The following is a 15,430-nucleotide window of genomic DNA, read 5'->3' on the forward strand; positions in this document are numbered from 1 at the left end:
GATAAGTAAAAATGAAGGCAGAATAAAGACAAGACCTTTCTCAAGTTGTAGACCACGTAATAGAAACAGATGAATTTGGAAAGGATTTTAAATATGGTGCTTTCTTGAGAAAATTACTAACATGATCCAGGCAAAAGGCCAGAAGGAAGATTGCTCTGGTAGTAGAGGAAGACTACTCTGGTCAATAAGTATTGGAAAGAGAGGCAAGTAAAGACACAAAATAGATTAGGCATCAGATGCTTTTGAAGTATAGCATATGTTGATTAATTAAAGATATAACTATTTTCCTGGGAAACGTTCTGAATTTATGCCCCCCAAATGTGGGTTCTAATGCCGCTTTCCATGAAATGTGTGAGTTTAGTAAGAGTGAGGAAATAACATACATATGTACCAGCTACATGCCAGACACTGTTTTGGATACTCTCCATGTTTCATCTCTAATATCCACAGCAATTATTTAGGTAGGCATCAATAACTTCACTGTACAGATAAGGAACTAAGGCAGAGAGTGCAGGTAACTTGCAAAATGTCAGAGAATGGTTAAATAGCAGGGCTGAGATTTGAGCCAAGTATTTCAGACCAAAACCTGTGCTTATCCAACTCGAGGATTGAATCAGTTCCTTCCTGCCTTGCCTTAACTCTACATCTTTTTGCATATTCCTCAATATCTTAGCTTCTTTTTTAATAAATTAGGGTAGTAACTTCAAATTTGTTGGGTTGTTTAAATTAAAATGACTGTCTCATAGTTAGTGTTCCATAAATTACTTTTTGAAGGAGGATGAAATTAAGGATACCATAAAGAAGAATCTATAAATGATGATACTTTCTTGTCTTCAAAGTAAATGGTACTATTCATCAGTGATTAAAAAAAAAACAACAAAAAATTTTATTCTTTTATTTTAGTTCTCATAGCCACTCCATTCCCATCTTTAATTCATATCATTTTATTATCCCAGATACTTTTTAATTTCTCTACCTCATCCCATATGTTGCATATCAAGCAATAACCCCACAAAATTCGTAAATATGAACATGTGAACGTTCTGAGCAGGTGTAGTATAAGCACACTTAAAGTACTTCATTAATGTAACATTTTACATATACCTTACTTTAATCTCCGTTGGTGAAAGATTAGGTGACCTTGAACTGATTTGCCTTCCCATTTATTTGTTTTCCATGTGCTTTGACAAATAGGATAAGGAAGTAAGGGGGAGTGTTTCCAGGTGGTTCTGGTAGAAAATTTGATGCACACTATGGAGCAATGTGTTAAATATATACACACCAATAAAATGTTCACAAAAATATAGCATTCACAAAAAAAATAAAAAGAATATGATGTACAACAAAACATAATTTATATAAATTAAAAATATGTGTGTACAAGAAAGAAGCATTTTGAAAGAACACATACCAACAAAACCATGTTAAACCCACTAGAATGTTTGCCTGTGGTAGAGGGGGAAGGGCCTGGGCTATGGAAATATAATGAAATGATGAATAAAGCAAGTGTGGGTTTGTGTGGGCCAGTGCTGATAATGTACCATGAAATGAGTGTTAGGATTAGTCAACCTTCTGCACCAGAGTCCTTTCGAAATTAGTAGAAGAATGGACTTCTGATGAACTTTGAAAGAGAAGGGAATCTAAGCTTGAGTCAAAGAAATTATCCTACATCAAAAAGTGGGAAGTATTTAAAAAGGTAATCTCGATGACACAAGGATAAACAAGAAACAGCAGCATGGAGATGAAGAATGTAAAGCTATTTCTGGGCAGTATCCACAGAACCTTACTTTTTGTTCTGAATAATCTACTTTCTAAGTTCGACTCTGCTCTTTGGAAGCAGCAGGGTTCAGGAAGAAAGCAGGGATCTTTGGAATCAAGAATTGTTGGATTTAAATTGCAGAGCTTATAACTTCTTGTTGAAGACCAGATCATGCTACTCAATCTCTTAAAATTTGAGCATATCCATACATAAAATAGCCACTTTACTGTGTTGATGTGAGAAATAAATGAGTAAAATACTTAACTGTCTAGCACTGGGCTAGGTTCAAGGTAAGCAAACTATCAGTGGTAGTTCCTATATGCTTCATCTTTCCTAGACATTGCTACTCATGGCATTCATTCAAAAAACCCTGAATGAGACGCTACTGTGGTTTATGCACTGGATACACAAAAATGGAGGCGACATACCTATGCTTTCAACGTACTTGTAGTCTAGTGGAAAAAAACAAAGTTAAACCAAAAATTATAGGTTGAGAAATACAATGATGAAGGCATATACTGGGTGGTAGAGGGACAGACAGAAAGGGACTAAGAATCAGATAACATTTCTTGGAAGAGAAGGTAACTTGAGTGCTGTCATGTAGATTTCGTAAGAGATAGTAAGGATGCAAAATTCCAAAAGAAATCTTTTGTGTGAAGAAAATCTCTAAACTCTAGTTCATGGCCATTCCAGTTCATTAGAACTGGTAAGTGAGTATTTTAGTTGGTCTTCCATTATAAGATTTTATTTTCTAGTAAATTAATTTGTAGTTCCTGAATACTTAAGTGTGATAAAATTGCCTATCAGGCTCCTCAAACTGACCCATTTCCACACTTTTCCTTTATATGTTACTTATTTCACTGTGCTTTGCTAAGAAACTCAATGGGACAGTGTGGGGCTAATTTTGTTCTCCATAATTTTAAGACTTTTTTTTAGAGCCTTGAAAACCCTGGGAACTATTTTTCTAAACTCTGATTTAATCCATACATATTTGTTCAGTGTTTGTGTTTCATGCTTCTTTTTGGTAAATGAATATTATTTTAAACATACACTTACACATTTGTGTATATTTACACACACACACACACACACACGCATCTTTTTCCTTAAAAGGAGAAAATAATAAAGGCTATGTTTGGAGAGGGCACTATAAACCCAATATGTGATAGTGATGTCAAAAATTTTTCCTTTACAACTTCTACTGAAATGGCAAGACTTTCCTGAAACAACATTTAGTGTTTGTTTTTAAAACAAACCCATGGGTTTACTTTGTAAAAACTCATGAATGTTTTTTTATTCATCCCATATCCTTTTCAGGGTTGCTCCGTGCCAAAGGAAATATGATTAAGGCAGCTCAGGAAGAGTTTTGGTCAGCAATAAAATACAATGGATATATCTTGTGGGGAATTCAAAAGGGAGAACGGGAAAATCTGCATGGACATCCTTAGGGGAGCAAGTTATAACTCTTAAACTCTTGTCAAATGATAACTCAGACTTTTAAAAATACGTTCACCCTCAAATTGATAACAATAACTTAAATTTAGCTCCAAAGCTTCTCTTTAAAAAAAAACTACTAAGTCCTAAAATTTTTATAAAGCCCAGTGACAATACTAAAGCTGATATTGACAAAACACTTTAATAGATCTATTCCGTGTATGTTCACTCTCGTGGTTTAGATAGTTTAAGATGTAGTTTACTCTGGGAATTTTTCTCTCCTTGCCTTAAATATTGACTGAATTTGAAATAAAATATGTTTATGATGAAACCTATGAGAAAAGAGTTCTATTGAAAGCTGCCCCTCCATCCCCAGACTGAAGAATGCATCAGGGTTTAGAACTTGCTTTGATGTCAGTAGACATGGCACATTCTGCAGAGAGACGTGGGCATAAAGTGAACATGGTTAAGAAAGGAGAGTGCCAACGAGGAGTATTTAGCTCCCAAAGTTTTAAGGTGTACAAAAGACATAGAATAAATATCTTCTCCAAAATATATTCAAAACCATGTATATCACATTGATTCACATATTTCACTTTCTCTTTGGAAACCTAACAACTAAGTTCTGAATTTCCCTACATGTTCAGTGTGAATGTACAGAGTGCCACATCGGGTTACATTCTGCAGATATCTGTTTCAATAGCTCAGTTGATGTGAACCAGTCAATTATATTAACTGAGTGAAATACAATAAAAAAGGCAGTTAATGGAGAAATGGAACAGATTAGTTTGAAAGTCTCTGTTGCAGTTTGAATATATTGTCTCTTAAAACTAGATTTCTAAGAGAAAGCAGATGTTATTTGCAAGTTTTTGTGGCTTTGCAAGAAAATAAATATTAATGATGTTGGCTACCTTAAGTAAAGAACATTAAAAATACCTCTCTCTGTGTACGTGTATTTGTTTCAGGCAAACTGTAAAGTTCACACATTCTCTGGAATGTCTGGATGGCCGTGCTAATGCCTGGCAAGTTTTCAAAGAATGTTTGGGTGATATGCTTTTACCTTGGCTTTGTATGTGCCTTCTTCATGTGCACCAAAGTTTGACTTTGGTCTCAGTGACTGGTCACAAATATTTCATCAGCCTTGGGTTCAGCTTAAGTATTTCTGAAACCAAATAGTGAATGCTTAATACGATGTCATTTTTTCATCTCCAGCTAATTTGCTCACAGAGGTTATCATCACATTCAGTTAATTTCACGAACACAAGCAGGTATATCATTTGAATTTATTTTTGACATCTGAATATGCATTTTAGATGGATAGAACATTCTAGATATCAGTTGGAGTGGAAAATACCCTTACATGTTTTCTATGTTGAAAATCCATTAATCATTGAAAAGTATAGCTATTATTTCAAAGTTAAAATACATCACTAATTGATGCATGAAGTGATTGAGAACTTTAAGTAAAGTAAGGGAATTTATAGCATTAAAGTACTTTAATAATATTTTTGATTTGAAACTACTTACAATTTAGGACATTAATTAGGACATGACTTTTTCAAGAAAAAGTTCTTGTTAATTTTTCACATCTTGTGGAAAAGAATTATAAACAGAATATCCAACCAAAACGTAGTTGGCTCTCACTAATTAAACCTCCAAACAATAGATTCTAAACAAATAGTTTAAGAAGACAATTCCTTCTAGATCCAAATATATGGAGGCTAAACATTCAGTCAAGAGCTTGAATTCAAGAGCAGAATGAAATAATGACTAATTCTGTGCTTCTGCTTTACTCGTTGCTTAGGTATTTCTGAGTCTTTCACAGTTTACATTGCACCGAGTGTGATTGAAAATATATTTCCAGAATGGAAAAGCTTTATAGAAAGTGTCATGAATTTTGTCACTGATATATAGCAAGTATGAAGATTTATGTGTGTGTTCATACTCATTAATTATATGTTCACAGAGTAGTTGTTACCTACCATAAGATAACCAGATAACTGACCTTAAGCCAAAGACAAGCTACATGACATACTAGAGGTACAGATTGTCCCCAACTTACTATGGTTCGACTTATGATATTTTGCCTTTACAGTGATGCAAAAGCAATATGCATTCAATAGAAATTGTACTTTGAATTTTAAATTTTGATATTTTCCCAAGCTAGCAATCTGCAGTATGATACTCTCATGATGGTGGGCAGTGTGGCAGCAAGTCACAGCTCCCGGTCAGCCACATGATCATGAGGGTAAACAACAGTCTATACCCATATAACTATTTCTGTTTTTCACTTTCAGTACAGTATTCAATAAAATACACGAGATATTAAATAGTTTATCATAAAATAGGCTTTGTGTTAGATGATTTTGCCTGACTGTAGGCTGTTTTAAGTGTTCTGAGCACATTAAGTAGTCTAGGCTAAGCTATGATGTTTGGAAGATAAAGTTTATTAAATGCATTTTCAACTTATAATATTTTCAACTTATGATAGGTTTTTCAGGATATAACCCCATTGTAAGTTGAGAAAGATCTTTTTTGTTTTGCTTTGTTTTTTATTTTATTTTATTATTTTATTTTGTTTTATTATGTTATGTTAGTCACCATACAATTCATCATTCGTTTTTGATGTAGTGATCCATGATTCATTGTTTTCGTATAACACCCAGTGCTCCATGCAGTACGTGTCCTCCTTAATACCCATCACCGGGCTAACCCATCCCCCCAGCCCCCTCCCCTCTAAAACCCTCAGTTTTTTTCTCAAAGTCCATAGTCTCTCATGGTTTGTCTCCCCTTTCAATGACTTTTCAGATGTTCTTTACATATTACAAATATGTGCCAACAAATTGGATAACCTAGAAGAAATGGATAAATTCCTAGAAACATACAGTTTTCTCAGACTGAATCATGAAGAGAGAGAAAATCTGAACAGACCAATTACTAGTAAGAAGATGGAATCAGTAATCAAAAACCTTCCAACAAACAAAAGTCCAGGACCAGACAGTTTTACTGGTGAATTCTACCAAGCATTCAAAGAAGAATTAATACCAATCCTTCTCAAACTCTTCCAAAAAGTAGAAGAGAGAACACTTCCAAACTTATTTTACAACTCCAGCATTACCCCGATACCAAAACCAGACAAGGACACCAGAAGAAAAGAAAATTGCAGGTCAATATCCCTGATGAAACTAGATGAAAAAATCTTCAACAAAATATTAGCAAACTGAATTCAAAAATACATTAAAAGGATCATACACTGTAATCAAGTGGTTTTTATTCCAAGGATGCAAGGATGATTAAATATCTGCATATCAATCAATGTGATACACCACATTAACAAAATGAAGGATAAAAATTATATGTTCACTTCAATAGATGAAGAAAAAATGGTTGACAACACCCATTTGTGATAAAAACTTTCAACAAAGTGGGTATGGAAGGAATGTACTTCAATATAATAAAGGCCACTTATGACAAGCCCATAGCTAACATCATATCCAATGGTGAAAAGCTAAAAGCTTTCCTTTTAAAATCAGAAACAAAACAAAGATGCCCACTTTCACCACTTTTAATTAACATATTTGGAAGTCCTAGTCACAGCAATTAGGAAAGAAAAAGAATTAAAAGGCATCTAAATTGGAAAAGAAGTATATTTGTGACTATATGAAATGACATATTATATATAGAAAACCCTAAAGACTCCACCCAAAAATGTTACAACCAATAAATAATTCAGTAAAGTTGCAGATACAAAATCGATATACAGAAATATGTTACATTTCTATACACTAATAATGAACTATCAGAAAAGAAATAAAATAATCCCATTTACAATTATGTCAAAATATACCTAGGAATAAGTTTAACCGAGGATGTGAAAGACCTATACACTGAAGAATGTAAGACATTGATGAAAGAAATAAGACACAAATAGATGGAAAGGTATTTCATGCTCACGGATTGGAAGAATCACTGTTGTTGAAATCGCCCTTCTACTCAAAGCAACTTACAAATTCAGTGCAATACCTATCAAAATTCCAATGGTATTTTTTATAGAAATAGAACAAACAATCCTAAAATTTGTATGGACCCACAAAAGGCCCCAAGTAGCCAAAGCAATCTTGAGAAAGAACAAAACTGGAGCATGATACTCCTTGATTTCATACTCTATTACAAAGCTATAGTAATCAAAACAGTATGGCATTGTCATAAAAACAGACATATAGGTCAACGGAACAGAATAGAGATCCCAGAAGTAAACCTACACGATATGGTCAATTAATTTATAACAAAGTAGGCAAGAATATGCAATGGGGAAAGGACAGTGTCTTCAATAAATGATGTTGGGAAAACTGGATAGGCACATGCAAAAGAATAAAACTGGACCACTATCTTACACTATTTGTGAAAATTAACTCTAAATGGATTAAGGATTTGAATTTAAGACCTGAAATCATAAAACTCCTGGAAGAAAACATAAGTGATAAACTCTTCGACATCTGTCTTGCTGATGGTTTTTGGATCTGACTCAAAAAGCAAAGGTGGCAAAAGCAAAAATAAACAAGTGCAACCATATCAAACTAAAAAGCTTCTGCACAGTAAGGGAAACCATCAACAAAATAAAAAAGTAACCTACAAATGGGAGAAAATATTTGCAAATCATATATCTGATAAGGGGTTAATATCCAAAATATATAAAGGACTTCTACAACTCAACTGCAAAAAAAAAAAAGCTGATTAAAGAGGGCATGTATTGAATGGAGCACTGGGTGTTATACGCAAACAATGAATCATGGAACACTACATCAAAAACTAATGATGTAATGTATGGTGATTAACACAACATAATAAAATTAAATTAAAAAAATAAAAATAAAAAGCCAAAAAAAAATGGTAGAGGATTTGAATAGATATTTTTCCAAAGAAGACATACAAATAGCCAGCAGGTGCATGAAAAGATGCTCAGTATCTCTAAACGTCAGGGAAATGCAAATCTAAACTACAATGAACTATCACCTCATACCTGTTAGAATGGCTATTATCAAAAAAATTAGAGATAACAAATGCTGGTGAGGATGTAGAGTAAAGGGAACCCTCGTGAACTATTGGTGGGAATATAAATTGGTGCAGCCACTGTGGAAAACAGTATGGAAGTTCCTCAAAAAATTAAAAAAAGAATTACCATATGATCCAGGAATTCCACATTTATCTGAAGAAAATGAAAACACTAACTTGAAAAGAATATGTGCATCCCCATGTTTATTGCAGCATTATTTATAATAGCCAAGATATAGAAACAACCTAAGTGTCCATTGATGAATGAATGGATGAAGAAAAGGTGGTACATATTTGTAGGATAGAATATTATTCAGCCATAAAAAAGAATGAAGTCTTGCCATTTGCAACAATATGAGTGGATGTTGAGGACATCATGCTGAGTAAAATAGGTCAGACAAAGACAAATATGATATCACTTATATGTGAAAAAAAAGTAGGCTCATTGGTGGTTGCCAGAGGGGAGATGGGGAGTGGGTGAAATGGGTGAAGGAAGTCAGAAGGCACAAACTTTCTGTTTAAAATAAATGTCATGGGGATGTAATGTACAGCATTGTGACTATAGTTAATAAACTATTGCATATTTGAAAGTTGCTAAGGGAGCAGATCTTAAAAGTTCCCATCACAAGAAAAAGAAAATTCTGTAATTATATATGGTGATAGATGTTGGCTAGACTTATTGTGCTGATCATTTCACAATATATACAAATACCAAATAATTGTTGTAAACCTGAAAAGAATACATTGTTGTATCTGAATTATACCTCAGTGAATTTTTTAAAAATCCTGCCTGAACAAAGAAAACCTTACACTATATATTGTAGTTAACATTATCAATATAGCAACACATAATCAGTAGTTGCCCACAGAATACAATGGCTGGAACTTGCTTGTGAAGTGATAGAACTGTCAATGTTTCTTACATGTCACCTGCAGTAAGGATCCACTTATTAGTCCTTTCTAGGACTGATGCTAAAATTGGTGTATAGGTAAGGAAAGCAGAGCTACAGAGAGAAATTCTAAGATGATTTTGTTACCTTGAAATCCAATTACATTGTTTTAGGCCACATTTCCAGGTCCAAGATTTAAGAGCAGAATTTTCTCAAGGCATCTTATGAGGTTGCATGTTCATTTAAAAAGCATTAGAAATAAAAATGTAAGTGAGGGCTATAATTTTTTTTGAAATTTTCTTTTTTAACAGCTTTATTGAGATATAACTGATTTATCATGTCATTCACCCATTTAACGTGTACCCCTCAGTGGCTTCCAGTATGGTAGCTGACTTGTGCAACAATTGCCACAGTCGATTTTAGAACATTTTCATTACCCCAGCAAGAAACCCTGCACCCCTTCACTGTCATTCTCCAACCCTCCAACCTTCCCCCCTGGATCCAGGCAACCCCTAATCTACTCTTTGTATAGATTTGCCACTCTGGACATTTCATATGAATAGAGTCATATGATAAGTGGCCTTTTATAACTGACTTCATTTTAGCATAATGTTTTCAAGGTTTATTTATGTTGCAGCATGAATCATTACTTCCTTTTTTAAAAATAAGAAATAATATTCCATTGTATGGGTATAGCACATTTTGTTTATCTATTATTAGTTGGGAGATATTTGGTTATTTCCACTCTTGGGCCATTATGCTTAATGATGCTATGAATAAGTTTTTGTGTGGACATATTTTCATTTTTCTTGGGTTTATACCTAGAAGCAGAATTGCTGGTCATATGGTAGTTCTCCATTAATATTTTGAGAAGCTGCCAAAATGCTTTCTGAAGTGGCTGCCATTTTGTTTCCATCAGCAATGTAGGAGAGTTGTGATTTCTTCACATCTTACCAGTACTCATTGTCTGTCTTTTTAATTTTAGCCAACCTCGTAGGTGTAAAGTGGCAGCTCATTGTGGTTTATATTTGCATTTCAATAGTGATAAGTGATGTTGAACATCTTTTGATGTGTTTATTAGCTATTTGTATTTATTCTTGGGAGAATTGTTTATCCAAATCCTTTGCCCATTATTCTAATTGGATCATTTGTCTCTGTATTGTTGAACTGTAAGTGTTTTTTGATAATTCTGGGTACAAGTTCCTTAGCAGATATGTGATTTGCAAATATTTTCTCACATTTTATGGAGTGTCTTTTACTTTATTGATGATGTTCTTTGACATCAATAATATTGTATTGTAATTATCAAACTTGCTAAGAGACTCGATCTTAATTATTCCAACCACTAAAAAGAGATGATAATTATGTGACGTGATAGAGGTGCTAATTATCACTGCAATGGCAGTCATACTACAATATATAAATGCAACAAATTAACATGTTGTACACTGTAAATTTACACAGTGTTCTATATCAAATATATTTCAATAAATAATACATTTAAAAATTAGAAAATTAAAAGATGTTTTTTGAGGCACATAAATTTTTAATTTTGATATTGCTTATAGTTCTGAAGTCATATATGAGAAACTGTTGCTTATTAGAAGGTAACAGATTTATTTCTATGTTTTTGTCTAAGAATTTTATAGTTTTAGTTCTTATATTAAGTGTATAATCCATATTGAGTTTATTTTTGTGTGTGGTGGGAGATATATTTTTTAAAGATTTTATTTTTATTTGACAGAGTTCTATATGGATATCCAGTTATCCCAGCATCAGTAATTGAAAATATCCTTTCCTCGTTAAATTGTTGTGGTACCCATGTAAAAAATCAATTGACAATAAATATAAATTGTTGAACCTAACAAAATGGGTTTATTTCTGGATTATCAATCCTATTCCTTTTATGTATTTTACGTATATTATGTATTTTGTACATATATTGATGTAGGAAAGACCTTGGGGTTCAAAGCCAATGGCCAAGAAAGAATTCCTGAGTCTTTGGTGCAAAAAGGTAGTTTTATTAAAGCAAGGGGACAGGACCTGTGGATAGAAAGAGCTGCACTGGAGTCATGAGGAGTGGCCCATTATATACTTTCAAGTTGGAAGGGGGCTCGGGATAGTGTAAGTCTCTAAGGAATTTTGGAAGCAAGGTTTCCAGGGCCTTGAGGGGGCTAGCTGTTGTTGGGAAAAGGTCATTTATTACTGTCTAATAAAACCTTAGTCATGAGACCCTTCAGATGTATATCAGTGGGTCATATGCTTGGGGGATGATTGCCAACATGTATCTGGGGGGGTAGAAATAAAGGAAGTTTCCAAAGGAATTTTTATATATTAAAGTAGACTTACAGGATCCTGGGGGTTGGGCTAAGATTGCCTTTTGCCTGTAGCAAAGTATTAACATTGAGGCGGGTGAGTCTCTAGAGGAATGTCACTCTGCCTATTTCAAGGACTTGTCAATGGGCTGTAAGTAGTAAGGAAATGTAATGATTTTTCTTCTGCTTTTGTTTCCCACATCATATATATTATATATACACACACATTATATATATTTTATGTATTTATGCCAGTACCACACTGTCATGCTTATTGTAATTTTGTAGTAAGTTCAAACCAGGAAGAATGAGTGCTCCAACTTTTTTTTTTTTAAAGATTGTTTTACCTATTCTAGGCCTGTTGCATTTCCATCTGAATTTGAGGATTATCTTCTCAGTTTCTGTAAAAAAGCAATTGGAATTTTGACAGGTATTGTGTTGAATCTATAGATCAGTTTGAGGAGTACAATCGTCTTAACACTATCAAGTCTTCCAACTATGAACATGATGTCTTCCCATTTATTTAGATCTTTTACTTCAACAGTGTTTTGTGGTTTTCAGTGTACAAGTCTTGTACTTCTTTTGTTCAAGTACTTTGTTCTTTTTGATGCTATTGTAAATAGAATTGTTTTCTTAATTTAATGTCTAGAGTATTCATTGCTAGTGTATAGGAATGCAATTGCTGTTTGTATATTGATCCTGAAACTTATCTGAACTCATTTATTAGTTCTAACAGCATTTATGTGTGTGTGTGTGTGTGTGTGCACTGGCCTGAGTGCACAGAGTGTTTGTAAATTCCTTAGGATTTTCTGTTTTTTCATACAAGTGCATATCATCAGTACATAGAGATAGTTTTACTTCTTTCCTTTCAATTTGAATGTCTTTTTATTACTTTTAATTACCTAATTGCCTATATTTTTCTTTCATGGTTTTTGGTCTGTTGTTTGCCCCAATTGGTATTGCTGCTTTAGGCAGCTGTGATGTTATGTAATTGCCCAAGCTTTTTTCTTTTCTTTTCTTGTCTTTTTTCTTATTTTTTTTGTTTTGTTTTGTTTTTGAAGAAATGCCCTGGAGAAAGTGCTTTTCACACTGAGGGGGCTCTTAGTCCAGTCAAATGAAGAGAAGCCCTGTGAATGGGACTTTTCAGGGAATTACCTGATAGGTCAAACACTGAAAGTTCTCTGATGATGCAGCTTTGGGGGAGACTCCAAAATCCTTCTATACTTACCCATTGAGTGTTAATCTGCTGTTTTTCACAGCTACCATGTTTGAGATTGCTGGTTTCCAAGGTTCTCATGGAACTGGGGAAAGGAGACTGGGAGTAGGGTAAGTGAAAGTGCCACAAAACTTACCACTATTCTTACCAAGATTCACCTTTTTTTCTTGATAAATGCTCCTTGGGTTATTGTAAGCATTTAGTGAATTTCTAGATTTCTGAAAAAGTTGATTTTGACAATTCATCCAGTGTTTTTATTGCTTAAAAAAAGGAATCAAATTTTGAAGTCCTTTACTCTGCCATTCCAGAATTGCTTATCTTTGAGGGCTGTTATTTTAAACCTGCTTCTGAAAATAATCAGAAGGCATCCTCAGTATTGCAGAAAGCTTTAATTTGTGGGATCGCTTCAATGACCTTGCATCATACCATCAACCAAATGCTTGAGTCCAGAAATGAAAAATAAGTGCTTGTTATTTCATATGAAAAGAAAGTAATGATGAATAACCTGGGGTGACTTCATCATCAGCAGTAACATACATAGTAACAGAGTGAGCCAAAAACTATCTTGTTTTTTCAGTGACTTCAGTTGAAAGTGAGCATATGTTTAGCTTCATAGTGCACATTACTGTGCCTACAGGAGCACTCTAACTGTTCAATATGTCGAAAAATAATTGTTCTTGCATGGTCATGTCAAAATTCAGAACTCTGACCAGTAAAATTTTAATAATAAAATTTTAATTTTATTTATTTGATTTTAATAAAATTTCTGATTTTTTTTTTTACTCTGGAAGTTTATCCTATGTTGTTGTTATTTGACTTTGGCTTTATCTTCAATCAAATACTGACATTAATACTTGCTCATTAAGCATTTTTGTAAGTTATTTTTCATCATATCTTAACTTTCTAACTACAAAATATTACAACCCAGTAATTGGTGTTCTATAGATTTTACAGATTTATGTACTTGTTTTATATAATGGCTAAGATAAGGGAAAGGATTCTCATGTGATAACATGCATCTTGTGAGAAGAGCTATTATGGAAGGGTAGAAAGTAAAAGTTGTCTGCAACATTTCCTGGCATGTGTTTTACAAACTCGGAAGCCCTTAGGATAATTAAGAGGAATAGTAAGGAGGTAAAAGAGAGATTGGGTTTCAGGGTAGAGCAGTAACAGTATATCTGGCATTAACTTTTACTTCTAAAATAATTTTAAAAGTTAGAAGAATCCTCAGAACAGTACAAAGAACTTTGGTACAACCTTGTGAAGGTCAACTTTATGTGTCAAGTTGACTGGGCTAAGGAATGCCCAGATAGCTGGTAAGCATTATTTCTGGGTGTGTCTGTGAGGGTATTTCTGGAAAAGATTAGCATTTGAATCAATGGACTGAATAAAGAGATCTGCTTTCACTAGCATGGTGTCTATCATCCAAGCTGGTGAATGCCTGAAAAGAACAAAAAGTAGAAGAAGGGTAAACTTCTCTCTCTTGTTGAGTTGGGACATCTATTTACTCCCACTTTGGACATCAGAGCTCCTAGTTCTTGGGACTTTGACAGGACTGAGAGCTACACCATCGGTTCCTCTGGTTCTTGGGCCTTCATTTTTTTTTTTTTCTTCAAGATTTCATTTAAATTTCAGTTAGCCTACATACAGTGTAATATTAGTTTCAGGTATAGAATTTAGTCTTGGGCCTTCAGACTTGGAATGAATTATTCCATTGGTTTTCCTGGTGCTCCAGTTTGCAGATGGCTTATCTCAGCCTCCATAATCATGTGAGCCAATTTCCATAATAAATCTCCTCTCACATATCTATTTATAAGCTATTGGTTCTTTTTTCTCTGACTAATCCTGACTAACAGAAACCTTCACCTGTATTCCACAATTTTTAGCACTTTACATTTCCTTCTCTGTCTCTTTCTGTCTTGAGCCATTTGTGAATAAGTTGTAGATACAATGACCTGGATTCCCAAAATTTTCAGTGTTTCCTAAAAGCAAAGGCACTGTCCTTCATAATTCTAGTATACCCAATAAAATAAGGAAATTAACATGAATACAATACTATCATCCAATCCCCATGCATACAAATTTTACCAGTTTTTCTGATAATGCCCTTTATAGAGTAAAATAATTTTTTGTCTTTTTGTTCATTTCTTTTCTGGTCTATAAACCAATCCAGATTACACATTGCGTTTAGAGGCCATTTGTCTTTAGACTTTTTCAATCTTTATCTTTCATGGCCTGATTTTTTTTTTAAGATGTATGTATTCTATAATGTTTTCTTATAATTTGTTTCCAGCTGTGCATTTTGGGAATACCATAAAAGTAATATAGTGTTCTTCTTAGTCTGTTTTATTGGAGGGCATACAGTTTGTCCTACAGTTAGTAAGGTTAATTTTTACCACTTGTGGGGCGCCTGGGTGGCTCAGTTGGTTAAGTGACTGCCTTCAGCTCAGGTCATGATCCCAGAGTCCTGGGATCGAGCCCCGCATTGGGTTCCCTGCTCGACGGGAAGCCTGCTTCTCCCTCTCCCACTCCCCGTGCTTGTGTTCCGTCTCTCGCTGTGTGTCTCTCTCTCTGTCAATTAAATAAATAAATAAAATCCTTAAAAAAGAAAAATTTTTTTACCACTTGTTTAAAATTGTGTCTGCCAGATTTTTCCTTTCTAAGGTTAATAAATAAGTAATCTATACTTATAAATAAATAAAAAATATTTTGTAGGAACATACTTTGAGACTATGTAAATATCCTGTTTTGCATCAAACATTGA

Source organism: Neomonachus schauinslandi, chromosome 1 (assembly GCF_002201575.2).
Source record: "Neomonachus schauinslandi chromosome 1, ASM220157v2, whole genome shotgun sequence".
NCBI lineage: Eukaryota > Metazoa > Chordata > Mammalia > Carnivora > Phocidae > Neomonachus > Neomonachus schauinslandi.